The sequence below is a fragment of the Pleurodeles waltl genome, chromosome 12 (genome assembly GCF_031143425.1).
Source record: "Pleurodeles waltl isolate 20211129_DDA chromosome 12, aPleWal1.hap1.20221129, whole genome shotgun sequence".
Taxonomy (NCBI): Eukaryota; Metazoa; Chordata; class Amphibia; order Caudata; family Salamandridae; genus Pleurodeles; species Pleurodeles waltl.
In genome coordinates, this window is record NC_090451.1 from 524,487,437 (window position 1) to 524,514,759 (window position 27,323).

Genomic DNA, 27,323 nt, shown 5'->3' on the forward strand with positions numbered 1-27,323 from the left:
TTTTACAGGACTTTGTTGAGTTTATGCACAACTCTTTAGGTTTGAGGGTCCTGGAACAGGGTAATTCCAAATTCATGATTCCTCCCACCTTTTTTTGGTCCGAGCCTACCACGAAGCGCAGCCGTGGGGTATGCGAAAGACCTCTTGGGGAGTTTCAGAAAGTTGACCTAGGAATGCATTCTGCCCACTCTGCCATTGGCTTTTATTTTAGACATACCTTTTGAGATTATCTCGTTCTTTAGCTGCACAAACATTTGCCTTTCATTCATTGGCATGAAGTTCACTATTGGCACTGTTCGGGTGGGTGGAAGCAGAAGAGTTTCTAAAGTCATGTATGAAAACTATTATTTACCACAAAAAAAAAAAAAAAAAAAAATGTTTTTAAATGTACTAGTACTACTAAAATTAAACAGTTATGCCTGCGAATTAAGTATATTTTTAGAATTTTTGCAGAGACTCATATTTAACTTGTTTTTTGCAAAATATCTGTACAAATGAAGGCGTCCCGAAAGTTAAGTGTGCAGGACACCCTTGTTACTTGCTTCCTTTCACCTCAATTAACTTATAAATAAATGCTTGCCCGTTTTGAATGGTGGGCCGCATGCAAAGTTCAGGAGGGTGCTTGCGGATCACACTCGGACATCTCAGTACTATAAAACAGTTCTGCAGGTGAATGAAAAACGTTTTTACAGAGACTTTTTCCATATTTAACACGTTATTTGCAAAATGTCTCTTTGATGAATTAATTTAATTTGTGAAACTGCCTCATTTCATTTTGAACTTCAGCCTGCCATGGTGATCTTGGACAATTTACACTTTTTATGGTTCATTCACTGTCAAGCACAGGATACGATCTTTTAACAGGGAAGAGCCGGCCACTTTGTAAATTAATTTAACAACGCTTGGTTTTCACTTTGAAAGGGAAATCATAGGCTGTATTTATGACCTCTGTGGTAACTCGTTTTTTAGAGTTGGATAAGTTTAAAGGCACTTTTTAGGAAACCTTTTAATAATTGCCGAGTATGTAAGGTTGCTACTGCTGAGTGGTATGCAGTAGTTTCTAAACTTTAGAAACCACTGCATACATTTTCAATCCCACAGGTTCTGCTTTTATTTTACCAGGAATTCCCAGTTTCAAGAGTAATGCAGAATTGCCAAAATTCTTCTGATTCTGCCAGCGGAATTGAAAATTCCGCTCAGGCCTACTTATGATTAGATTCCACCATATTCACTCAAGGATTATAGGTGCTCACACCATCACCTTTCCTACAAATCACTTAAAACTTGGTTAAGTAGCTCTTTTATATGAAAGAGTGAGCACGTTTGCAGACATGAAGAATAAAAAAATGCTCTAGTGCATGAGAATTTGTTGCAAGCAGATATTAGAACCAGTTCAATAGTCAGAAAAAATAAAATAAAACCACACTCACACACTTACAGTTGCTGGGAATGTGGAGAAAGATTCTAGTGTGTCTCTATTTAAGGAGCATTGCTGTAAGCTTTTAGCCCCTGTGTGTGGAGGACAGCTTGGAACCGATCTGGGGGCAATAAGCCACTAGATACCAAGGAGTTTCACATGTAAGAGAGTGGCCACTTGGACAAGTGTCAACGCTCTTTATTTGTGCAATAAGTTATCCCTTCTTTGATTGCGCCCCTCCCCCAATTCCTGGGGCAGATCAGCTATATTGTTAGGCCCATCAGCCTTTGAGCAAGGTAGAAAACCACTAAACGACAAGGAAAGTTTGTGTGTGAACTGGAGTTTGGCTGGCGGTCTGCCTGTACTGGCGTTTGGCTGGCTGTTTGTGTACTGGCATTTGGTTGGAGGTGTGTGTGGACTGGCATTTGGCTGGTAGTGTGTTTGAACGGGGGATTTTGCTGGCTTTGCGTGTACACTGCCTTCTGGTGTGTGCCAACTGGTTTCTGGCCAAGGGTGTATGTGGCTGACATTTGGATGGTGGTGTGTGAAGTGGTGTTTGGCTGGGGTAGGGTCATTACTCTAGGGTGACCAATTCTTGCCTTTAATTTGAGCCCCCCGCCCCCCTGGAGGCAGATCAGACATTTCAGATTCTGCAGACTTCCAGGTGTTTTAGAACATTAACTTATTTCTTTCAATCCTTTGTAATCGTAATGTTTTACTTCTCGTTTACTCCAAGATAAAGCTTTTGATATCCTTGGTGGCATCTGCTGCTTGCTGTTTTGGTACAGGTAGATAAGAAGTTTGTGTAGTCGCATGTGCTTATTAAGAAAGCGTTTTGTATTGTTTACTTCAAATGAGTATCACTGGGCAACATTATTATTTATTTATTTTTTAAATGGTGTAACAGCAGCATTTAGCTTCTGTTTTATAGTATCGTTTGAGCACTCGGTCTTTACGTGCTTTGTAATATTTTACTTTTCCTTCCAGACTACTATATACCAGTAGCTTTACTCTGATAAAGCCACACTTGATTCCTCATTTTTACACAGTGGTGGTCATTGTTGACTTTTTTTTGTGTTACTTTTTTTTTTTTTTTAAGTAAAGGATTATTGCTGCTCAGGAGCTTGCTTTTTGAATCTTCTGACCACAAGAGTAGTACTGGATGTGTCTAATTTCAAGGTACTAGTGAGGATTATTCCTATAATCTTCCCCCCCCCCCCCCCCTCACAATTGTGTTGGAACCTGGTAAAGGACTGTCACAAAAGTCACCATTTACACATAGATAAGTCCCACAATGTTGTGCAATTTTTCAAGAAATAAATCTGCGTAAATTTTAGGCTACAATAAGCACATGGGTGGTATAGGTAGAATAGACCATAGGTTAGAGCTTTACACTGCTGTTTGAAAGTCATACATTTGATACATGAAGTTGGCTGTTCATTTTTTTCATTTAGCAACCTTAAATGACTATTTAGTTCAGCAATTGTTCTACAGATTCAAAGATGACTTTTGTAAAGTTTCAGCAGTCTGCGATAGGCAGCCTCGTTTTAGTAGAGCAGGCAAGTGTTCCGAGAGTTGGAAGTGGTGGAGGATGGAAAGATCACCACTTTCCTGATTACATTCCTCCCACAAAAAAATAAACACTTTTCTTGTAGGAGATGTAACATGTGTCCGCACATGCGGAAGGTGAGTCACTACACACACTGCCAGTCAATGGAAGTCCGCATACTCAACTGCCAACCGGTGCAGTTGCTGTGCCAGTCCTGTGGGTGTAAGAAAGTGATGGGCCCTTGAATTGCACTGTATAGTTATGTCAGTTGTGATATGCTGGGCCCGCAGCTAGCAGTGTGAATGGTTGTGTGTGTGTCACTCATGAAAGGTGTGTGAATGGCCTATAAAGCAGATGTTGCCTTGTCGTGGCTTTACAGCTCATGAACTGAGAGACACCAGTTCAGTTTTTTGAACTTTCAATTATTAACAGTATTTTATTTTTGTGAAATCGCTTCATAATATTTACATTTTGGACCTTTCATCCACCTTCATGTCAAATCCAACCAGTATGTGTGTGTACCTGAGGAACAGATAGTTGAGCTGTAATCAGTCTTGTCTCTTTGCCCACCAGGGTGTACATTGCTTCTAGAGAAAATCTACCAACTCTAGATATTTTTGCAAAGTAGACTTCAAGGTGGCTCATGTGAATCCCTCAAAGTACAGGAATCTGCTGGGAGCCTCAAACTTCCAGCAACCCTAAGTTCTCACATATCTTCTGATCAAATGATCTCACCTGTGTTGGTGGGTCTATTGCCTGCAAAAGTGCGGGGTCAAAGACAACATCAACAAAAAGGGTAAGATGCAGTTTTTTGGGCCTGGGTTCGGTAGCCACCCAGGAAAAGCTACCAAACTCAGACATTTCTGAAAACTAGACACCCAGGAGTACAGAGTGGTTTGCCTCTTATGGATCCCATCAACTTTTCCTACCCACAATGGTCTGCAAACCTCAAAATGACTACAATCATGTTTTTTGTGCATTTCTGTACCATATTCTTCCAGAATCAGAAGGAATCCACAAAATTCCTAATACCCAGCATTTCTCCACTTGCCCCAATAAAAATTTTTGTCCCATTTGTGTGGTTGTGCTTAGTGCCCTCAACAGGAGAGAATCAAACTAACCTCAATGGGAGTCCCCACAAAGGGACTCTCATTTACCTTGGTTTATCTATTGCAGGCACTAGGCCCAGCCACACAAGCGAGGTAACATTTTCTTTTTATCAGAAGACTCGGGGGAATGCTAGGTGGAAGGAAATTTGTAGCTCCCACAGGTTTCAGAACTTTCCATCACAAATGTGAGGAAAATGTTTTTAGTCAAAGTTTGATGTTTACAAGGGATTCTGGGTAATACATGGGTGAGAACCACGCATGACACCCCTTTCTAGATTCCCCTGGGTGTCTGGTTGAAAGAAGAAAAAAAAAAAAGTAGGGGTTTGCTAGGTTTCCATAGGTGCGGGCTGAGCTAAGGCCCAAAATCCACAGCTAAGCACATCGAAGGGAAGAAAGAAAAAAAATAAAAACCGTTTTCAGGGGAAAAACGTGATTTGTCAATATTGCGTTATGGGCAGTTTCCTATCATGGGCACTAGGCTTACCCTCACAAATGAGGTACCATTCTTATTAAGAGACGTAGGCGAACACAATAGTAGAACAAGTATTACAAATTGGAAGAGGCAAATGCAAAACAATGCAAGTGTAAGACAGTGTAAGAAAGTCGTCATTTTGAGAAATGCCCTCTAACTTTGTGGGTACCAAAAGTGCTATCTGTATTTAACCGTCGACTCCATCTTGACCACTGACTCAATTTTGTCAGTGACTTTAAAAACGCTGTCACATTCGTGGTGCAGGTAATTTCCACACAACTTGTTAACAATCCCTAACCTACTTACAATGTTTAAACCAAAAAAGGTTATTTTTAGACCAGTATGTTATGAGAGCCGCTGGTCAAAGGGTGGAGTGTAATGCTATCTATATTTAACCACCAATTCCAACCTGTCCACTGACTCCATTTTGTGCTTAGCTTTAAATGCTGTCACATTCGTGGCGCAGGTTTTTTGCCACACACAGCTTGTTAACATGCTTGCGTTTTTCTCACTAGGTAAAGGAACAGAATATGGAGGCTGATAGGACTGTGCAAGGCTGAGAATGATTTGGTAGAGAAGGATACAGCTGGGTCTTTGAAATAAACCTTGGGATCTGGCCAGTCTCTGGCGTGTTCTTACACCACTGACCTGGTACGGCCAAGCACTTGAATTTCACAACTTAGTAAGTTTGTTTAAAGTATATAAAGGTGCGGAAGCTTGACACAGAGTGAAGGAACTTGTCTCTGAAGGAGGACACGTTGCTCAGAGTACTCCTATTGGGGTTGTTCTCTTTTGTCTCAGTTCAATGTAATTCAATTTAAGATGCTAGCTTTGCATTTGGGGTATGTACATAGCCCAACCATCTGTCATCGGCTGTTGGCAGTACACCTGGATGGAGTATGTCATACCAGGAGTGCAATCGACCGATTACATTGATGATGTGATGATTCAAGGGGAGGAAGGGCACAATAACAGGCGCTGAGCAAAGGGTGGATGATTAATCAAGATAAGACACAGGGACCCTCTCAAAATGTGATGTTTCTAGGAATTCTGTGGAAGCAGGGACATAGAGAGGTGTTGCCGCAGGCGAAACAAAAGATCTTACAATTTGCAACTCCCCGCACCAAGCAGGAGAGACAGCGATTCATTGGATTGTTTGGTTTTTAGAGACAGCATTTCGTTACTTCAGTCAGATTTTGGCCCCTCTGTACAAAGTGACAAGAAAGAAACAGGAGTTTGAATGGGGAGAACGGCAGCAGTGTGTATTTGACTTGGCAAGGGAGGCAATTCAACAGGCTTTAGACTTCTGGCCAGTACAGGAATGAGACACTGACTTGCATGTTCAGAAGCAATATGGAAATTGGAGCATGTGGCAAAAATAGGGAGGAACAAGGGTGCCCCTGGGTTTCTGAATTAAAAAGCTACCTAATGCTGGAGAGCGATATACTCCGTTTGAGAAACGGTTACTTGCTTGTTACTGGGCTCTGGTAAATACTAAGCAAATGACCCCAGGTCATATTGTGATTTTAAGACCAGAGATTCCAATAATACAGTGGGTGATGAGTTCCCCTAAAACTCACCACATAGGACATGGCCAAGAAGTTAGTATTATACCTTGGAAATGGTACATACAGGACAGAGCCTGAGTGGGATCAGCAGGGACAGCAGCTCTATATTAACCGGTGTCACAAGACCCTGTGCAGGATGAGTGTACAGGAGGTGTCACAGAAAGAGTCACCAGAAAGATGGTGTGAACCATTTGAATCCTTGCCCCCCCCCCACAGAGGACAGGAAACATGTATGGTTTAACCAAGTATGTTGAAGCCAAACGACATTGGAAGGCAGTGTCATAAGCCAGTCACAAAGAAGTTGTTATCTACTACAGGAGAAGGAAAGAGTAGTCAATAGGCAGGATTGTATGCTGTGTATGAGGCATTGAAAGAAGAATTGACTAGGACTTCCCACATTTATAGCGACTCTTGGTATACAGCCAATGGGTTAGCCACCTGTCTTCCCACAGGGCATGCACATAACCGGCAAACACATTCTATGGAGGCGTGGGCAAAGAATTGTGGCAAGAAATTTGGGAAATGCTAGAGGAAAGTACCATTACTGTGTATCATGTAGATGCCCACTGTTCCACCAATTCACTAAAATGACGGTTCAATTCTCTTGCAGACAACAAAGCCAAAATCTCAGAGGCAGAAGTGGCGAGACAGGATTCTGACTTGGTGGGGATGGTCAAGTGGGCACACCAAAAATGTGGACATTTGGGAGAGAAAGCCACTTACAGGTGGGCAGAGATTAGACGGATGCACATTACCTTAGGCTTGATAAAAACTGATCATGCAGTGTCCTATCTGTCATAACACAACGGAGATCTGTCCCACAAGCAGTCAAGTGTCAGTTTGGGAGAGGCAAGTTGCAGGGCAGATATGGCAAATTGATTACATTGGGCCACTACCCACTAGTCGCGGGCGTCAATACACTTGCACAGTAGTGGACACTTACGCTGGTCACCTGATTGCCGTCTTTTGTAAACGTGCCACCCAATACAACACCAACAAGACTTTGGACTTGTTAATGTTCTATTACTGAGTCCCACTCCAAGTCCAGAGTAGCAACAGATAACATTTCAAAGGACAATTGGTACAAAATTATTGTTCATGACACAATTTTGAGTGGATTCCTCACATTCCACATCATCCACAAGCTGCAGGACTGATTGAGAGAATGAACGGCTTACGAAAACTATCAGATGGAACCTTGAAAGACTGGAGAGCATTTAAATGAAGCCCTCCAAATACTGAACAAACAGACCACTGACAAACGCAAACTCCCTTGATGCAAATGCTAACCCCAGCATTACAGATACAACCCCATGTGGCGACTAACACCATCATGTATTTAGAAATAAAACCAGGAGCCTTAGCGCCTTACTGAGCTACACATGAACCCGCAGGTCTGGATCTACATGCCTTGAAGGCCTACAACTTGAAACCAAGAGACACGGCTTTCTGTGAAACAAGTGTTGGAACACAGATTCTCCACCCACCCTCTACCCCCCCCGCGCATTTCGAAAAGATTGCTCCCAGGCCTGGGTTGGCACTGAAAAAGTAATCATGTATTGGGAGAGTGATCGATGCGGACTACCAAGGAGAAATCAAAACCATCTCCTGAATAGTGGAGACATTGACTTGATAATACAAACTGGAGACAGAATTGCACAGATTGTAATTTGGCTCAACTGACAAAAACCCTGGTGCTAAGGTGTGGGTAGAATCCTCACATCATCATCATCCTCCAGAACCAGCAGAAATCATAGCCAAGGGCAATAACAATGTACTATTAATCACGAAACCAGGGAAGGAGAGATGGGAGTACATACCAGCTTATAAATGTTATTTGCGAAAATTATCATACTTGTCTCTTTTACAGATCATAATTCAAGGTGTCTGAGTGCTAGCTGTGCTATGTGGCCTCCCTTCAGGCATGTGCAGTCGAGAGGGACTGAAAAGCCCCAGTGACTGATCGACCATGCCGATCAACACCTTTACTAAACTTGACCAAAAATGTCTGAACTCCTCTAGCATGAGTTGTATTCAAACAGGTCGGATTTTTGCATGGGACAGATGCAAAGAACGGTGGATGTTATTTCCACATGTTTGGTGGCAATTCATACTTCTGCAAAAGTGGTTATATATTTTAATGCCACCAACAAAGATGGAGCCATTCACGAAAGTGAAGTGTTATCCATTTAAGTCCCTACGGATATTGTACATTTTGCCAAGAGGTAATGGATGAAAAATGGGACAATCTGACCCAGGCGATTACTTACAATATTACCATAGGCAATGTTTGCTATATGACATGACGTGTGATTCTCACAAAAATCAGAAAATGTGCCCAAATGCGCTTAGAGACGACAGAGTCTCCTCAAGAGATCTCGTGGGAACAACTAACACTGTCAGCTTAGAAGTGATCAACATTGTAAAAATATGGACAACAAAACAAAACAGCAGGTCCGGTCTCTACATTGTGACTGCTACTGGTCACATCAAGCATGTCCAACTACCAGCGGGACTGTTGTTCTCTTGTGGAAATGCCACTTTTACATACACTCCTGCTAATATAACTGGTGGAACGTGTACCTTTATACAAATAGGACTCATGATGATTCTATTTCACTCTGCACATGCTAGTTATCCAAAGAAAACAAGTCAATTAAGCAAAGAGGGACTCTGAAATCCAGCTAACATCTAAATCAGGAAATACGAGTTTAAGCCTGTCTATAGTAGGAGTTCCAGGAATAGCTGTTTATAATACTTAAGATATTAACAAGTTAAGAATATCAAATCATACTTCCATCGCTTTATCAGAATTATTGCTAGATACACGAGGTACTAGAAAATCAGCATTGCAGAACAGGGCCGCTACTGACTATTTACTGTTAAAGCTCGATCATGGTTGCTCAGAATTTGAAGGGCTAGGTTGTTTTAACCTATCAGACCACTCTAAATCCATTCAGTCCCATATTGACACTTTATATGAATTGGTGCAAGGAGTAAAATTAGATGTGTACAAAGGGGGGGGTGGGACTGGTTTAATTGGTTGCCCGATTTTGGGCAATTAGGCAAGGTTTTAGACAGGATACTCATAGTGATTTGTATTATAATAATGCTATGTTGCTATATACAGTGCACACCTAACCTACTTACAATGTTTAAACCAAAAAGGGTTAATTTTAGACCAGTCTGTTACGAGAGCAGTTGGTCAAAAGGTGGAGTGTAATGCTATCTATATTTAACCACCGATCCCCTTCTGTCCACTGACTCCATTTTGTGCTTAGCTTTAAATGATGTCACATTTGTGGCGCAGGTATTTTGCCACGCACAGCTTGTTAACATGCTTGAGTTTTTCCTCAGTGGGGAATTGAACATAATAGGGGGCTGAAACCATGATGAGACTGCGCAAGGCTGAGAATGTTTTATGGGAGAGAAGGGTACAGCTGTCTTGGAAAAACACCTTGGAATCTGACCAGTCTCTAATGCGTTCTTTCAACACTGACCTGGTACAGCCAGTGCTTGATTTTCACAACTTAGTCGACGGAGGGGGGGTAAGAGGGAGGTGTCCTAGAACCTTCCTCTTAAGTTTGTTTAAAGTATATAAGGTGGAGAAGCTTGACACATAAGAAACTCGTCGCTGAGGGTGGACGCATTGCTCAGAGTAAATCTTATTGGGGTTGTTCTCAGTTGTCACAGGGTCCACAGCTTGACATTGGTGATGCATTTTTAATTCTTAATATCTAGCGTCACTGTGTGCATGCATAAATATATGTAATATCTAGCTATATATATATATATATATATATATATATATATACATACATACACACTTATTGTTTATGTATTGCATTTTCTTTGATTATTATTCCACTGCTGGAATTTTTTTTTTTTTTTTTTTTTTTTTTTTTAAAAGAGCGGTTCGTGTGTTGTTGCATTCTCATTAAATGCTCACGTTATCTTTGAGTAACCTGGGAAGTACCTTAAATTCATGACTAAGAGTGCTGCATTCCTTTCGCTTTGTTACCGCTCAGTCTGAAGCAAAGTAGAACAGTACCCACACTGGCATGTGAATTAGAGGTGTGAATCTCTTGTGCCCATTTTGTTAACATATAGGTTAACACCTATTTTTTATTCTTTTTTATTTTACCATATAAACTTCTGTGTACCCAGTACATAATGAAAAACAACTGCAAGGCACAGCACAGTTATTGGCCCCAAAGTGACTAAAGTTCTTGGAAAACCCACAAACCCTATATATTCCCACAATTAGAAGGTCTAGCAGATGCAACAGTATATTGCATTTGTAAATCAGCCATTGTGATGAGAAGTTTAAAAACTAAAACTTTGTCACAAAAGGTGTTTTTTCCCCTACTCATTTTCAGTATTTTATATTTCAACACTTACGTTCTTTGGGAAAACCTTGAAAGATCTACATGAATGAGCCCCTTACTGAATTCAGAAGTTTGTCTAGTTTCTAGACATACATAGCTTTCCGGAATCCATCATGGGCTTCACACCCAGTGCCACCACAAAGTGTAGGGAAGGTGAAGAAGGGAAAAAAAAAAAGAAAAAAAAAAAAAAATTATATATATATATATATATATATATATATATATATATATATATATATATATATATATCTATCTAACAGTAACATGCTAAAACTGGTTTTCTGAATCATGTCTGCCTGTTCCTGATAGCTGGGAAGATGGTGATATTCTCAACACAAGCCTTTTGTTGATGGCACTTGCTGAGGTGTAAAAAGCACACAAAGATAATTTCCTATGGAGCACCCCCCAAACTGTAGCTATGTGTTGGCCAATTTCTTGGTCCCCTCTAGGGGAATCCACAAGCACCTTTAGAATCCTCAAGATGTTGTGGAGAAAGAATCAAAAAAATAAAAAATAAAAATAAAAAAATAAACACACATTTGGTGTGGACAACAAGTTACGTAGGCCTAAGCGCAAACTACCCTAAATTTCCAAAAAGAGGTTTGGCAGTATTGGGGGACTTTGTCTAGCAGCGAAAGCGTTAAAATAGGGCAGCAAAAAGAAAAAGAAATGTTCTGTTAGTTGCTATAAAGAGTTATTTCAATTATACTCTATGACCTGACCTGCCTTTCACCTCAGCAGCAGGCACTGCAACATCAAAACTCGATAGTAAAAACTTGTAATAGTAGGGTTCTGACACCTTATTTATAAATCAGCAACTGAGTGTCACTTGTTGCGGATTATAAACAAATTAGAGATGTGCATACATACAAGGTCTACAGAATCCCATGCACAATCCCAGAGAGACTCATGCAATAGTATGAAAAGCAGTAGTAACAAATAAAAATACCCTCACAAAATTAAAGACAAAGGAACGTATTCCTGGGCTACAGACTCATTTTGTCATCACCCATATGACTGCCCCCTTTACTGACCCAGAATCATCATAACTGGGTTGGATCGCTTTTCCCACAGGGGTTGCTGACAGAAATGAAGAACCACACGGTTTACATCAGAATGAGTTGTTGGACTGCTGTACGACATGGCAAAAAAACACTGACAAAGCCACCATATCTTGCATATGTAACCTACTTACTTTGCCAAAGCTTGCTCCCCAATCATTTGTCAGCAGTCCTAAGAAGCTAAACAGGGAAGGAGTAGGTGGGAGATGGAAGGATACTGCACTAGGGTCAGAGCTGCCGACTTCAGAAGTTAAGAGTCTCTGCTCAACATCAACCAGATGTCACAATTCATTGAAAGATAACACCATAATTTCTGACTTCCAAAAAAGGAGTCTGCCCACAGAAAGGAACAGAGTCTTCACTCATCACCATTTGGGTGGATGTTCAAAAACACAGTAAAAACTTAAAAGGGGTAGGTGCACTACTTCTTTTGGGCCTTTCAGCTGCCTTCTACAGGTCATCATGATCCTCTAAAGCAAAGATTCTACGAAGCCTCCACAGAGGAGACTGTACTCTACTGGATCACACCATACCCTCAAAAGAAAACAAGTTTGAGCCATACTCCGCCTTTCTGACACAAACTGTACCTCACAAAAGCAAGGGTCCCTCAAAGCTCCTCAAACAATCACAGCGGAGGGGCAATAAGGGAGATTCGGAGAAAACGACTCCTGGTCCCGTGTGTAGGTCTCCCAATTATAGGTAAATCAAAATAGTATACACACTGTTCCAAAACAATGAAAAGGTTCTCTTGAGACAAAGGTATACAAGGAAAAGCAATATTGGGGGGGAAAGCAATATTGGTGGGGAAAGCGCGAATCACCTAAGCAATCCGGAGGGGGCAGGAGCCCAAAACCCAGCGTCCAATTAGAAGGGCAGGAGCCCTTTAAATTCTCATCGCGCTCCCGCCGCGCGGGACGCGCCCGGGCGGCGCCCGGGCAAAGCCCGGGCCAAGGGCGGGCCCGTCCTTGCCAGGAAGAGCCAGGGCAGGGCCACCCCCCTGACATTTTGTAATAGGTAAAGGCTGCCTGAAGGAAGCACCATATGGTGCTGTGGGTGGAGTGAGGCACCCAGAAAGATCTTCATCAGTTCGGAACTCCAACGCCCTAAACAGGTTCCACAGATACAGGACTTGGGCAGTGGCTGACAACTATCTACCCACCCGGACACCTTCTCAAACAGAGGTGATCGGCCCTTCATGCCCCTTAGATATCTCAGCACTCCCTAACACAAACCTCAGCAGAGCTAAACAGGGTGAGGAAAAGAGAGGGAGAGTGCTCACAGGAAAAAGATTGCAAAACTTTTGAACAGGATCTGAGTGTCCTACCAAAACAAGATGGGTAGACGGAAGGGAGGGATACCTTTGGAAGAGGCAGGCAATAATAAGACCTTAGACGGCTTCCTCCAAAAAGCGGTAGGGGCACTAGAAAAAGAAATTGAACTGGTCGAGCGCCGTCTAACTGCTCCCCCATCCTTCTTTTCACCAGCTTCACAGCCCCCCTCTGCAGAACCACCAGCACCAACCACCCTCACAATCCAAACACTCAACGCAGAACCCTTGGACAGAACCATACATTCTTCGGGATCTACCCAGCCTATGTCAATCAGGCCTACACCCTCCCCAAATCATGGCACAAAGGGCAAAAGGAAACGGGGGGGAGACGAATCTAAAGAACAAACGGGCCCGTGTCCTGGACCCCTCTGTCCATACCGTATCTACCAGACCTAAGGATCATATACCTGCCCAAACTACCAACTATGGCAATCTGGATATTACTTCTATCACAGACTTTATTAAAGATGAGCTTCTAAAACAACTACATCCTATAACAATCCGTCTATTAGCCATCGAGGAGAAACTCGATGCCCTCATTAAACCCAGCCAGCCAATCCCCCCTTCCCCATCGGGCTTGCACTGCTTGCGACAACACCCTATCCTTGGCCCCCCTGTCAATGCCAGTAGTCCCCTTCTCCCACCACCTACGGTTCACAAGCCAAAACCACCTTGCTCTGACACACTACATCAACTAGCGAAGCTTTCTACACCTAGTCTCCCTAAAACGTGGTACACAAAGAGCGATTCCTCTTACCTAAGGCGGACTGGTGAAATTGCCCCTTCCACAAACACGGGCGCCAAACCCCATAGAACCCACCCAAATATCCCAGTAGATCGGATGCGCAGGGACTCAGGAATCAACATGGGAACTTTACATCTACCTCCAGAAGCCTGCCCCTACGTGCTTGTTATTACGAATGTCCCTAAGCTCAAGTCCATCATCCCCGAATCATTCACAGAACTGAAAAACAAGGTTATTCATTGGTTGCATAAACATGCTAGATTCGCATTCCATATGATACCCTCAATATTAATGGTGAGGAGGGTGGGTTGGGTGGGTCCACTCAAAAACCCTGGTACTGGGGACTGTATTGTTATTAACTTTAATGCGCCCTCCCTCGTCGATCAGCTTTCCCTAAATGCATGCCATCTCAACCCCCTAGGGGGGGGCCACTTCACTTTGCAGGCTTCAGGCCTTTTACCCCCATAAACCTGCACCAGGCTTCAAGGGGGTGACAATGACATCCAGAGATTTTCCTAGGGCTCAGATGCCAACTGATTTCCAGCCAAGTTGCAATCCTGCCTCGCCCACACTCTCCGAAAACGATTGACTATCACACATGACTTTTCTTAATTCCCGAGGTTCAAGCAACTGGAACAAAAACTATCCTATAGCTGGGAAAAATGAAACTCATAAAACAGGGCAAATCAACTGTGGGGCCGAATATACTCCCATTAGCAACACTAGTGAGTCTACTCTAACCCCCGCTCTCGCCCAGTCAGACTATCTTAAATCTTCTGAAATTCATATCGAGGGAACAGATAAGGAGCGCTGGGTGATTGAGATTAATTTAGCTACAGACCCACTAGATCACAGCAAACCCGCAAACCCACCTCTACTCCAGGTTTCTGATTGGCTTAGACCACCCCCTGTCCTAGATGGGGCTGGAAGCACCCTAGACACGACCGAGAAGGGCATATTGCTTCCCCACGGTACCCTAGCCCCGAGAGAGAATCCCGTGGCTGAAGCTCCCCATAACAAACCAGATGGCTTAGATACCATCCTCAGTTGGAACATTGCCGGATTGGAGAGTAAAATGAACAACCCTGAATGGGGAAAATTCATAGACAAACATAAAATATGTCTCTTCCAAGAAACATGGGCGCTGGAGCCTAAATATAGAATCGGTTACAAAAGCTACTGGGTTCCAGCAAATAAGGTGAATTCAGGGAGACCCTCAGGTGGCCTGCTAATATGGCTCAGCTGTTCTCTCAAATGCCAAATTGAACCAATTGACTTGGGCTGCCCTGATCTAATGGGTCTATCAATACCATCCCTTAGAGAGAAACCACTTTTAATAATTAACATCTATAATAGGAGCCTGGGCAATAAATAGGAGTCCAACGCACTGACTATTTTAGACAATTTTCTCACCGATAAATCACCCACTCATTTTATTCTCATTGCCGGAGATTTTAACACCACTTTTGAACCCTACTCACTGGCCCAGGAACTATATAAAGATGAAGATGCTCATTGGGGCATCCCCCAGCTGGTGTCAAGCAAAAGACCTAAAATCAACAGACTATCATACCAGCTCATGGACATTACATTGGCACACGGTCTCCGGGCTTGCAATGGCCGCTCCCGTTCGGATCTTAACCTTCACCCCACATTTAAACGTGGGTTGCAGAAGAGCCAGATTGATTACATCTTGCTCGACATCCGCCTTTGGGGTCACATGGTCGATATGAACATCACAGAACATGAGGAAAGCGACCATGAACCATTGATTTTATCACTCAGGAACCTACTACCCCTACTTGAAGCCTCCTGCCCCAAGTCCTATAGTCAGCAGCTCGCACTGACCAACAACAGGCGAAATGTTAGATGGAAATCCCTGAACACTGACATAACCACTTTGGCAAAAGTGTACTGGCAGCTGGCGGATCATATGGAATATATACTTCAACCCACGAAAGATAGTGGTGGCCTTATAGCAGCCCACACACTGTTTTTTAACTCTTTAAAAACTCTACTTACTAAAGAGTCGGCAACAGAGCCTAAACAGAACTCTAACGCAAGATGGTTCAACACTGCATGCAGAGAAGCACAGCATAAGTTGCTGAGAGCCCTAAGAGGTGGCCAGATGGATTATATAAGGGAAGCTAGAAAAGACTACAAAAAGGAACAAGGTAGAGCCCGTAGGGAATGGGATGAATCAAGATGGGTCCTCCTCCTGGAATCTGCTAAAACAAACGACACCACGAAATTTTGGAAATTGGTAGCTGATGCCAGCAATGAACCACACCGTTCGCCTGGTGCCTCAATACTCCCTGCAGAATGGTCCGACCATTTTTCCCCAATTATACCTGGGGACCACCGATGCTGCTTCCCGGGATCTGATCCATATCATGACCTCCGAGACCCCCAAAATTGAATTCACTTTGGCAGATACCAAGGCTGCGATTGCCTCAATGAAATGGGGAAAGGCCCCCGGCCTTGATAAAATACCAGGAGACCTTTACAAGTCAAATCCAGATGTATGGGCCCCATACCTAAACCTCATTTCAAACGAGATAGCTGCTGGAGCACCTGTTCCGAGCTCCTGGTTGGGAGCAGAGATAGTCCCCATTTTTAAGAAAGGCGACCCCTCTAACCCTGCCAACTATCGCCCAATCTCCTTACTCGACAACTTCCAAAAAATCTATGCAAAGCAAATTTTGTCCTGTCTAGAAGACTGGATTTTAGAAACAAACGCCATCTCTGATCTACAAGCAGGGTTCAGACCAGCAGTCAGTACTATAGATCAGGTACTAAGATTTTCAACAATAAAATGGAAAACTGTAGAAATAGGAAGGGGTAACCTTTACGTAGTTTTTATTGATCTCAGAGCCGCGTTCGACCTGGTCCCCAGAAACCAGTTATGGCTGACGCTAGCCAATATGGGTGTCCCGCACGGCCTTCTGAAACTTATTACCCGCCTACATGAAAATACCTACGCCCAAATCAGGAACGGCAAGAAGGGTGATCTCACAGAACCAGTGGCTATTGAGAGGGGAGTTAGACAGGGGTGCGTCCTGGCCCCAACTCTCTTCCTATTATACATAAACAACTGCATCAAGTACTTAGTAAACTGCACAAATGATTCTCCCAAGCAGGCTGGAACCAAAGTCCCCTGCCTACTCTACGCAGATGACACTATTCTTTTGTCTAAATCACCCATGGGAATTCAAAACTTGGTAAATCAGTTTGGTGTTTACTGCAGAAATTATGGATTAGACATAAACCATAAGAAAACCAAACTTATGATATACAGCGCCCCGAACAAGAAGCTCAGCGCAAACATAAAGATGGATCTGACTCCCCTGGAGAGAGTAATGGAATATGACTACTTGGGCATTAGACTATCCGACAAGGGCAGCTGGGAGCCAGCCATAAGGAAAGGGGCACTAACAATTAGCCAAAGATGTGGAGTAATAGGACGCAAAGCTAGCACTGCCACAAGCCCCCCTCTGATCCTTATCTCTGAAATATATAAAGCACAAATCCGTGCTGCGGCCCTATATGGAGCAGAACTTTGGGGATTACAGAGACAGATGGATACTCTCCAAACCAAAGAAAACAACTTCCTCAGACACATATCTAGACTGGGGAGGGGCACGCCAATGCTCCCCCTCAGACTGGACCTGGGCTTAAATAGTATCAAAGACATAGCATATCTAAGACCACTCCTGTATTGGGTCAGACTATGGAAAACAGACGAACTTGAACCCTACAGGGCAGCAGTTAAAGAACTATTACCACCTCATCACGGATGGGAAAAGGTACGGTGGCTCAGGGAGATGAAAGCGGCATGGACCAAACTGAGTCTATCCCAGTACTGGGAGAACCCCGAGATGATTCCTGGCAGTGCTAAACGCCTGATCAAAGAACATTATTGGGCAAAAATCAACGAAGAATCTCTCGGTTCACATGTGTCAGGTCGGCTGACAGCTGAATTCCTGCTGGTCAAACACGTTCCCTTCCCTGAAAGCTCCCTGGATCTACCCATACCAGCCCGTGCTCGCTCTCTACTACTCCAGCTCAGGTACGGGACATTGGCGGTTAATAGCTACACGGCTGGTTGGTCGACTAACAGTTCCCCATCGGACAAATGCATAAATTGTCATTTATGCAAGGAAACAGCTGAACACATCCTATTTTTCTGCCCTCTGTACAAAGGTCCCCGAGGGAAGTGGATTATTCCCTTGTGCAGAACACTCCAACCACTATCCCGCAACAGTCTATTCAGAATATGTAAATACGACACTTCCATACTGATAATCAGCGCTGTTTCTAAATATCTGGCAGCAGCATGGAAAATTCGTAATAGGACTATTCTAGATTTTAACTCACTGTTTGAAGAGCTGTCTTGAAAACAGTAAATCAGCATCCTGTTATATCAGCCTTGGGCTCTAATTGTAAACCGCGACTTATTGAGCACAAAAAAACCGTATCTCTGAATAAGTGCTATATTGAGTTATTTTAACTAAAGTGTTTTATAAATTTAAAATTATACTTAATTTTATAATTGTCAAGATGCAATTTATTGGATTAATTAACCCAAAAGAACTAATTAACCTAGAGCATCATCTACCACTGTCTGACTTCTTAAATTTTTTAATCAGTTTTACTGTCTGGAGTTTCAATGCCTGATTTTATAGAGATGTGCCACACAACAGCTTTTACGTTATCATTATTCTACTGTTCAGGGTTATGTACAGGGTAAGATCCAGAGACTATTCCGAGCACCTCTTTCACCCCTCCTATTTATGTAATCTTTCTCAGGCAGCTACTGGACCCCTACTTTTTTTACTATTGTTCCTTTTATTGTGTACTGGTTTATGGTTTTTATCTTTCTGTACGTATGTATATATTTTTTAAATCTTTTAAATGGCCCAAATTTGGACCGAATAAACTATTGATTGATTGATTTGTAGATCTCTGATTGAGACTGATGAAATAATATTTACTGTTGTTAAAAAAAACATACAAGATTGAGATACACGAATTACTATATTGAATTATGTAGATATTTGTTTTCATATTGATGATATTTTGTGAAAAATAAATGGTAATTTCATTGTTTATTCAGGTCTTGTCTAAGTGGGTTTGTGTTATATGTTGTCTTGAGTGTCATTGTGTATATCTATGTTGTGTTATTTATTTATGTTTGATACTTTCTTGGATGAAATATGTTTTATCAAAATTGGAATTGAATGTGAAGGTCTGTTTTAAATAAATATAGGATTAAAATCATTGTCCTTATGTTTGATTTGTTTTTCATTCATTAGACAGGAGAGTTGTTTTTTCTCAAATAATTTGTGTTTTTTCCCTGAATTTCACTCATTATTTCAGTGACCCCTTTTTGTGCATTTTTCCTTGAGTTACAGTAGTTTCCCGTAGGGGATTGTTTTGGCTTTTTTTTTTTTTTTTTTTTTTTATGAGCTGTTGTACAGGACTAGTTGCTTTAAATTTGGGATATAGTATCCTTACCTTCATTAGGTATATATAAGTTTGGTTATTTTATTTTAGGTATTTCTTTGTTCTTGTTTTATTATTATTTGTGTTATCTTGGTGCTGGTTTATCAATTTTGATTTTTTGTGTGTTGATGGAGAGCATCAAGACTTAGTTTTTCTAAAGCGGATTTTTCAAGAATTGTAGGAGTCACCCCGGTTGCGGAACAGGGTTTCAGTCTTTTCAAATAGGTTAAAAGATGACGCACGGAGAACAGAGGCGCATGCTGAGTTCATTTTGGAATACTTAAAAGCGTGAGTTATTCCGAATGGACTTAGAGTTACAAATATACCAGGCCTTTTTGTTGAAATCAAAAATTTTAGAAAATGGTGCCTAATTTCTAACAGATGCTCCTGAGATTGTGTTTCTTTTGGTTAAAGAGATAGAGAAAATAGAAGAGAAACTTAAACAGACCACTGCATTAGAAGAAGCTAAAAAAGAAATTACAGGAGTTTTCTACGGAATTTGAGTCATTTTACCAGTACTTGGTAAAAAGGAAGACTGAAAAATTGAAAAAATATATTTGGTATTTAACTCTAGAAAGAACATACCCATATCTGAGAACTATTATAAACAGCCAACTCAGACATTTCAAGAAAAACAGGACTGGACATCGAAAAAGAGTTACTTTTTCAGACACATCAGATTCAGAAGGTGAGGGTAGCTCACATCATTTTGACATTTTTGGCAACAGATGGAGTCAATCAGAGCAAAGTTACAATAATACCCGTTTTTAGGCAACAGAAGGAACTACTACAGGTCCAGACCCCGGTACAATGGCAGGAACAGGTTTGTAAATACGCAACAACCTCCTAATTTTTTTACAAACCAGACAATCGATATTGGCGGGATTAGAGGATATCCCTATCTTTAATTTAAGTACAACGGTTTTGGATACTAACTCGGAGAGTATTGTCAAAAGGATTGTCCTTTGTTCCAAGCACACATCTCCATAAATTTGAACTTTTCAAAGACATTTGTGCTTTTTCTTTTTTTTGGAGAAAGTGTCTTAAATACTTTATTTCACCCTCTCTGCCGACAGAAGAAAACAGATCTGGTCTTAAATCAGTTTCTTCGTTTACTCCAGACATTGAGTGCCTAGGACCGTAAGTTTCAATTTTTTAAAAAGTGGTCCTTAAAAAAGTTAATGAAGTGTTGAGATATGTCCCTAAACCTCGATTTAATCTTACTAAAGATGAGATTTGAGCCTTAAGATGTCCACAAAATAATAAACAAATCATGATTACGCATTGTGACAATGGGGGGAGGGGACTACTGTCTTTGATACAGTATAATATAGAGAAAATGACAAAGATGTTAAGATGTAAAGATTTTTATAAGAGGGTAGTTTCTAATCCATAAACTCGGATTAAGAACATGATTAAAGAAAAAGTTATCTAGCATTACAGGATGGTGTCATTTGCCAAAAAAAAGTTTGAATTTCTCACTCCTAAAAAAAACCTTGGCTTCCAGTTATTTATGGGTTGCCTGAAATTCTTAAAGATCTGAAGGATCCTCCTTTGCGTCCTATATTGTCATCAAACAACTATCACAGTAGGTTAATAACTTTCTTAAACCTCTGGTTCGTTAGTCTTTCCTCTTATGTATAGAGATACTGGTCATTTTATTTCTAAGATAGAGGGTGTTCCATTCAATCCAGATAATGAAATGTTTTAGTTACAATGGATTTGGAAGCGTTGTATACAAACATTCCACAAAAACAAGCAAAAGACAAACTATAAGAGACATTGAACCTAGTTCTTTGAGTCAATTCATTGGAGACTGCCTTTAGACAGTACTTTACAATAATTATTTTGAATTCAATTCGGATATTTTCCAACAAATTAAAGGTATAAGCATGGAAGCAACTTGTGCTCCTAGTGTAGCAAAGTTCTATGTGAGATATTTTGAACAAAATTTTTTCCTATAATGAGATTGCCCCCTTCTTTGAAAATATCTGTTATTGGTCTAGATATGTAGACAATGTTTTCTTTGTATTGAGAGGTGAAGAGGAATGTTTGAAGGAATTGTTTGCTTGGCTGAATATATGTGATTTGAATTTGAAGTTTACAATGAAAAGCAATAAAAAAATCAGGTTGAGTTCTTAGATTTTGATGTCGTACATAAAGACAGGTACCTTGCTGTATCACTATTTGTGAAGCCTACAGCAAAAAAAAAAATACTCATTTGCACTTTGACAGTTATCATCCTAGATGCCAGAGAGAATGAATTCAATTCAACCAGTTTTTAACAGATCAGAAGAAACTGTAATGAGATGAAAGATTTTTGGGAACGTTCTGATAGTTTGGTTAAAAAATTCTCATCAAGGGGCTATCCAACGAAATTGTTAAAGGACTCTTTGAAAAGAGCAAAATATTATGATCGCCAGTCTATGTTTCAGAGAAAGTGTAAAAAGACTAATTAAAATTTAGTATGTGTTATTTCGTCATTCAAATATAAATAACAAATTCAGGCGTATTATAAACTCAGTGGTATATTCTTAATATTAGGTCAGATCTGGAACCCTTGGAGAAACCTATCTTCGCTTTCAAAAAGAATAGTAATTTGAGAAACCTTCTAGTTAAATCAGGGATGAGGAACCATAAGGAATTTACACAAAAGTCTATTTTAGGTTTGGAACCAATTACTGGAAACCATAAATGTGGAGACTGTCTAGTTTGTAGTGGAGCTATTGTGTCAAATAGGATCACATGTAACAACAAATCTATTGAGTTTAAAATGTCAAATTGCAGATCTAAAAATGTGGTATATCTGGTATTTTGCCCATGTAACATGGGATATGTTGGTGAAACATCAAGAGTTTAGAACCAGGTACTATGAGCATAGATCAGCACTGAAGACTCACAAACAAAATGCTCCTTCAGTGGCCCATGGGATAGAACATAATCACAAAGAGGATGACATTAGATGGACGATTCTCAAGAAGATTGTCCCTAAAGATGGCTATGATACAGAAAAAGAGTGAAGTTTTAGGGATTTTCTAGTTAGAGACTTACTGTAAGGGATTGAATGAGGAGATACCTTGGCAGAATACCCTCTAAGTGAGTAATGAAATTACCATACATATTTATTGATATGGAATTGAGGTTTTTACCCGTTGGTTTAAGCATCGAAGTGGTGAATATTTTTGCCCAGGTAAGTTTGCAGATTATCTTGATAATTTCTTTCGATCACCTTGCCATCTGTGATGAATTACGTTGTTTCAACTGAGCATCTAATTCATTTCCTTCTTTCTTACAGAATGGTCCATATTATCTGGCACATAACATTTTTTTTTTTTACATCTATTCAATCCCCCTTTGGAGGTTAAGCCCTATATTGTATGGTATTGTAACAGGAGTCTTGAGTCTCTATAAGATAAATGGTGCACCGTTTTGTCGCTGCTTTTAGAATGGGTGTTACTTTGGAGAGAGAGATCCTTTCTTAGGTGTTTGCTACTACTTTTGTAATTAGGTTATCTGGGAGATCCGGTGACTCAAATGCCCTAACTGCAGGTATATTCACAATACTAGGATTAAGAGGATCTTTAGATGTTTTAGAATCTCCGTGCCATCGGGGACTTACCAAGTTGTGCAAATTAGATGAGCATTATTTCTCCCCTACAAGATGGCCAACACCGTTTGGTTATGTGTTAGCTACTATGCCGGAATTAGTCGTTCTTCTATGTTTGACATTTTACTGCGGTGAAGGTGTTGAGTTGCTGAAGAGGTCGGGTGCAGCATATACACGGTGTTCCCATCATGGATAACAACTAAAGAGTACGATACTCGATCTTTCTTGCAGGATCAGGTAAGTTCTACAATCCTGAAATGTTCTGCCAATGGGGACGAGAGGATACAGGGACCGTAATTTTGGGCTGTGGACAGGGTAAAAGGATAGACGAGGTACGAGCCTGTGAAAAATGTGTCTATTTTATCTTTGGTTACGGTTTCAACATACGAACGAGGGTATGTCCACCGATACGAGGAATATTTTTTATATTTTATAAACGAGCTCCCCGTTCTTGTGTGGGTTCACATTCTCCTATAGTATTCATAACCATACATGGGACAATGAACACGCTGTATTTGTATTGTTATTTCATCTATGTATGTAAAGCCAGTTTTGGTGGCTGCAACCTAGCACTGATCAAGGTGATCAGTTTAACTAATGGATGTAACATTATCAGTATTAGGTAATTTCTTTTAAAAAGTTTTTTTGGGGTGTTTGGGCGAGTAATATGGGTTATTTCATTATAGAGCGATAGAGGAGTGTATATATTAAAAACAATCCCTGAAGTTGAAACTCCATCAGGTAGGATAAACCAGCTAATTTATTTATTTTTTGGTCACTGGTGATATATTATTTTAAGCATGTTGGGTGATTTATACAAGTGGTGTTTGTCTGGTTGAAGTACTTCAGATTTGCTTTTGATGATGGTCTGTTTTCTGATGTTTTTTCACATAGTTGTTTGTGAGAACCTTTGCAATTATTTTATTTTTGGTTTTGTTGATGAAGGTACGGATACTTACATTGCGTATTTAGCATTTTTGGCATCAGACTATCTTTTGAATTATTACAGTTTACAACACAACTGTTATACAGAGGCATATATCATTGAATAATATATTTTTTATATTGTTTCAGTTTAGATAAAATACTGTGTTTCTGGTGTTTTTTTCCGTATATACATGCCATGATGAAGGTGACTGTGGAATTATAAATTTACTAGGAAGTAAAAATCCACCGAAACGTATGTTGGCAATGGGGCACCAAGGTTGACAACTGAACACCAAAGTTTCAAGAATCAACTGACGAATTACTATATTTGGATCAGACCAACTCGAATAATAGACAGCACTGGGATCTTGTACTGTCTTTATAATCATAGAGACTCCGACTGTTAAAGAACTCTTTATCAAGATTTGTTTTGAGCAGCTGTTATATACAGTGATTTGTAGATCTCCGATTGAGACTGATGAAATAATATTTAAGGTTGTTGGATAAAAACATACACAAATTACTATATTGAATTTTTATGTAGATATTTGCTTTCATATTAATTATTTTTTGTGGAAAATGAGGTTATTTCATTGTTTGTTTATTCAGGTCTTGTCTAAGTGCGTTTGTGTTATATGTTGTCTTGATATTTTCTTGGATGAAATATGTCATATCAAAATTGGAATTGAATGTGAAGGTCTGTTTTAAATAGATATAGGATTAAAAGCATTTTCCTTGTGTTTGATTTGTTTTTCATTCGAACAAAAAAAAAATTCTCATTAATTGGACAGGAGTTATTTTTTTCTTGAATAATTTGTGCCTTTCCCCTGAATTTCTCTCCTTATTTCAGGGACCCCTTTATGTGCGTTTTTCCTTGAGCTACTGCGTTTCTGCCCGCTGGCCCAGTGGGAAACTACTCACTACATTGACACTGGATCGTAATAGAGCAGGCGGCAATGTTGCAGTGCATAAAGTGTGACAGCACCTGTCACGCTTTTCACTACCTGTAAATCAGGCAGTGAAAAGAGCAAGGGGCTGCCTATGGGGGCTCCTGCACGGCATATGCCAAGTGCATGGGCATTGTGGGGGACCCCGTCTCCGCCAGCCTTTGCATGGCGGTGGAACCACAATGCAAATGGTGGCTGACATGGGTTGTGATCACCTGGCAGGTTTAGACCACTAGCACTGCCAGGCAGTCACCTGGCGCAAATGTGGCAGTGCCCGAGGCCCGATCTTGGCTTTCTCCATGATTGTAATGTGGAGGTCAGACCATCACATTGGTGACCGTCCGACCGCAAGTCCGGCGGTCCTAGGACCGCCAGACTCGTAATGAAGGCCTAAGTCACTCTGGCTTTTAGAACATAAATGTGAACCTGTGTAATGCAACCGGTTCTTACATAAAGAGCCCCAATACCACTGGGGCGTTTTCACGCAAAAAAAAAAAAACAACAAAAAAAACACACACACCAACAATAGTAACTCCATCGCCTCAGAGAGACTCCAAGTTACACGAATATAAAGTGACAGAAGTGGGGCCTCATATGTCCGGCCAAGTTAGCGGGCACCAATAAAGAGTGATAATGATGCCAACAAATAGTTGGTAGTAGGCAACATACGTGCGCCCTCCCAAGTGCCCCCCCCACACTTTTTTTTTTATATAAACACAGAACAGAATTTCCGAGAGACAACGCATGCATGTTGCCTGCGGGTACGAGCTAATAATAGGACCATCAACATAGACTAGTGTGCTTTACATGGACTGGAAGATATGGGCACCGGCACACAAAATCACAAGATTTAAAATTGTGTTCTGCTTTTTCAACTAAAGCGGCAAACGCCATACCACAGCGTAGAAAAAAAAACGGGAAAAAAAAACCGCATCCTAATGACAGGACGACCTTAACGTTCTTCCCATTACTACTTTAAAACGACCAGTGGGATAAATTAACATAGTTGCTAACGTCCCGAGTATTCGTACACATGGTTGCATTTCATTCTCTACAACGGCCGCACGTAAGTATTAACTAGGATATATACAAACGACCTTGCTTCCAAACTTCTTTTCCAGGACACAATATTTGGTCCCCACATACGTTAACCTTTAACGAGAAATCCTTCAATGGGACGCCAAAAGGGCACCAAAGAAGCATATAAAAAGTGCGCACTCCGCGACTTATTAAGAGCTACATAAACTAAGAAGCAGCGTCCAAGTCAACCATTAAAAAATAACTTTCAGCCTCGCAACTAGCTAGCAAAGCACAATATACAATAGTGTATTTTAAGAGTTACCAACAGTTAAAAAAAAATGCTTCCACGCGTTACAGCACTAAGGAGGAGTGGTTTAACGGTCGCCCCTCCCACTTCGTTAACAGGAGCAGCATGGCAGGAAGGATCTTTGACAGAGTGACGGTAGATGTGGCGGCGTAACTGCCCCCTCAGCAGCCCAGAACACCCTGCAAAATAATGAGCCCTGAGAAGAGGGACACAACCTCTAAATTAGTGGTACAACTGTCTGGACGCCTCCAATAATAACATGTACATCACAGAGAAAATTAACTGTTCCCAAAGTATGGAGACAATATAAATGCTATTGTTGTAGTATAAGTATCAGTATTACCATCACCATTGGTCGAATAGGTGTAGATACAGGAGACCGGATCAATAACAGCAAATGTCGCTGTATAGATCCACTTTGGATGATTACTATCCTACAAATGAAAGAGACATCCACTTGAAAGGGTGGTGCAGTCCGTCAATAAGAGTTGCTATCACCTTTATTGTGGATAAAGTAAGCGAATAAGAAAAAACAACATTTCTCCCCCGTAGCGATCTTCTTTAAAGTGCACAGAAGGGTCTAATAAGGACAAGGAAAGCCCCTCCCAATAAACTGCACCGGCTAGGGTTAGAACTCGCGATCTGAGGCGGAAGCACACTACCCGACCCTAACCTAAGGAAAATACGCAACCAAACTAAGGAAGGCTGGGGCGCGCTAAGATCCCCTTCTTTGTCCCAACACTTTAGCTACACCTTGCGCATAGTTTTCTCACCTCGGGCGGCTCCCCTTTCTCGCGATTCTCACTCTTTCGGTTTCTCGCTTGTTTGCCTACAAAATGGCGCCGGAGGTCGCGCGCCCACGTCGCGGCCTTTCCCCTCCCCGCTTCTATTTCAGCCGCTGAAACGCCCCTCCTACACCCCCTCCACCTTGTTGCCCGCTTTGCTCCAACGCACGCGCAATAACAATCAAACAAACTGCTGGCGACCAATCCAGGGCTACCCTGGGCAGTCTCGCGCCTGCGCTCGTGCTTACTGCCCAATAGTGAAACAGAAGAATATTCACAACGTTACCACCTCTTCGTGTTTCTGGGTCGCTCCTTGCTTTCTTCCAACAACTTCCGCGCCTGCGCAGGAGAGGCCCCTAACAATTGGACCAATTGAAGCTTTTCTTCCTGAGCCGCCTGAACGACCGACAGGAAGTAGAGTGGACTGTACCACAATATGCAGGAAAGCGAGGGACGTTTGATGTTTCATTTCTCAAGTGAAGATCGCCGTAACGCTGGAACAGAAAGTGCTACTTCCATTGTTCCCAAAACTGTTGCCGAACAACTGTTCTTCATTACACATTCTAAGGCATAGCGTGCTTTTCCA

The 27,323-nt window shown here is 41.3% G+C and overlaps 1 protein-coding gene across 1 annotated transcript in view; it reads right to left on the reverse strand.

The window, feature by feature from the left end:
* The window catches only part of CNOT1 (CCR4-NOT transcription complex subunit 1), a 1,177,977-nt gene extending 1,151,126 nt beyond the window's left edge, over positions 1 to 26,851 (reverse strand). Inside the window, exon 1 of the mRNA XM_069215998.1 lies at positions 26,726 to 26,851. The gene's annotated coding sequence lies outside the window, so the exon portion shown is untranslated. The remainder of the gene's footprint in view (positions 1 to 26,725) is intronic.
* Positions 26,852 to 27,323: the final 472 nt, after the last annotated feature.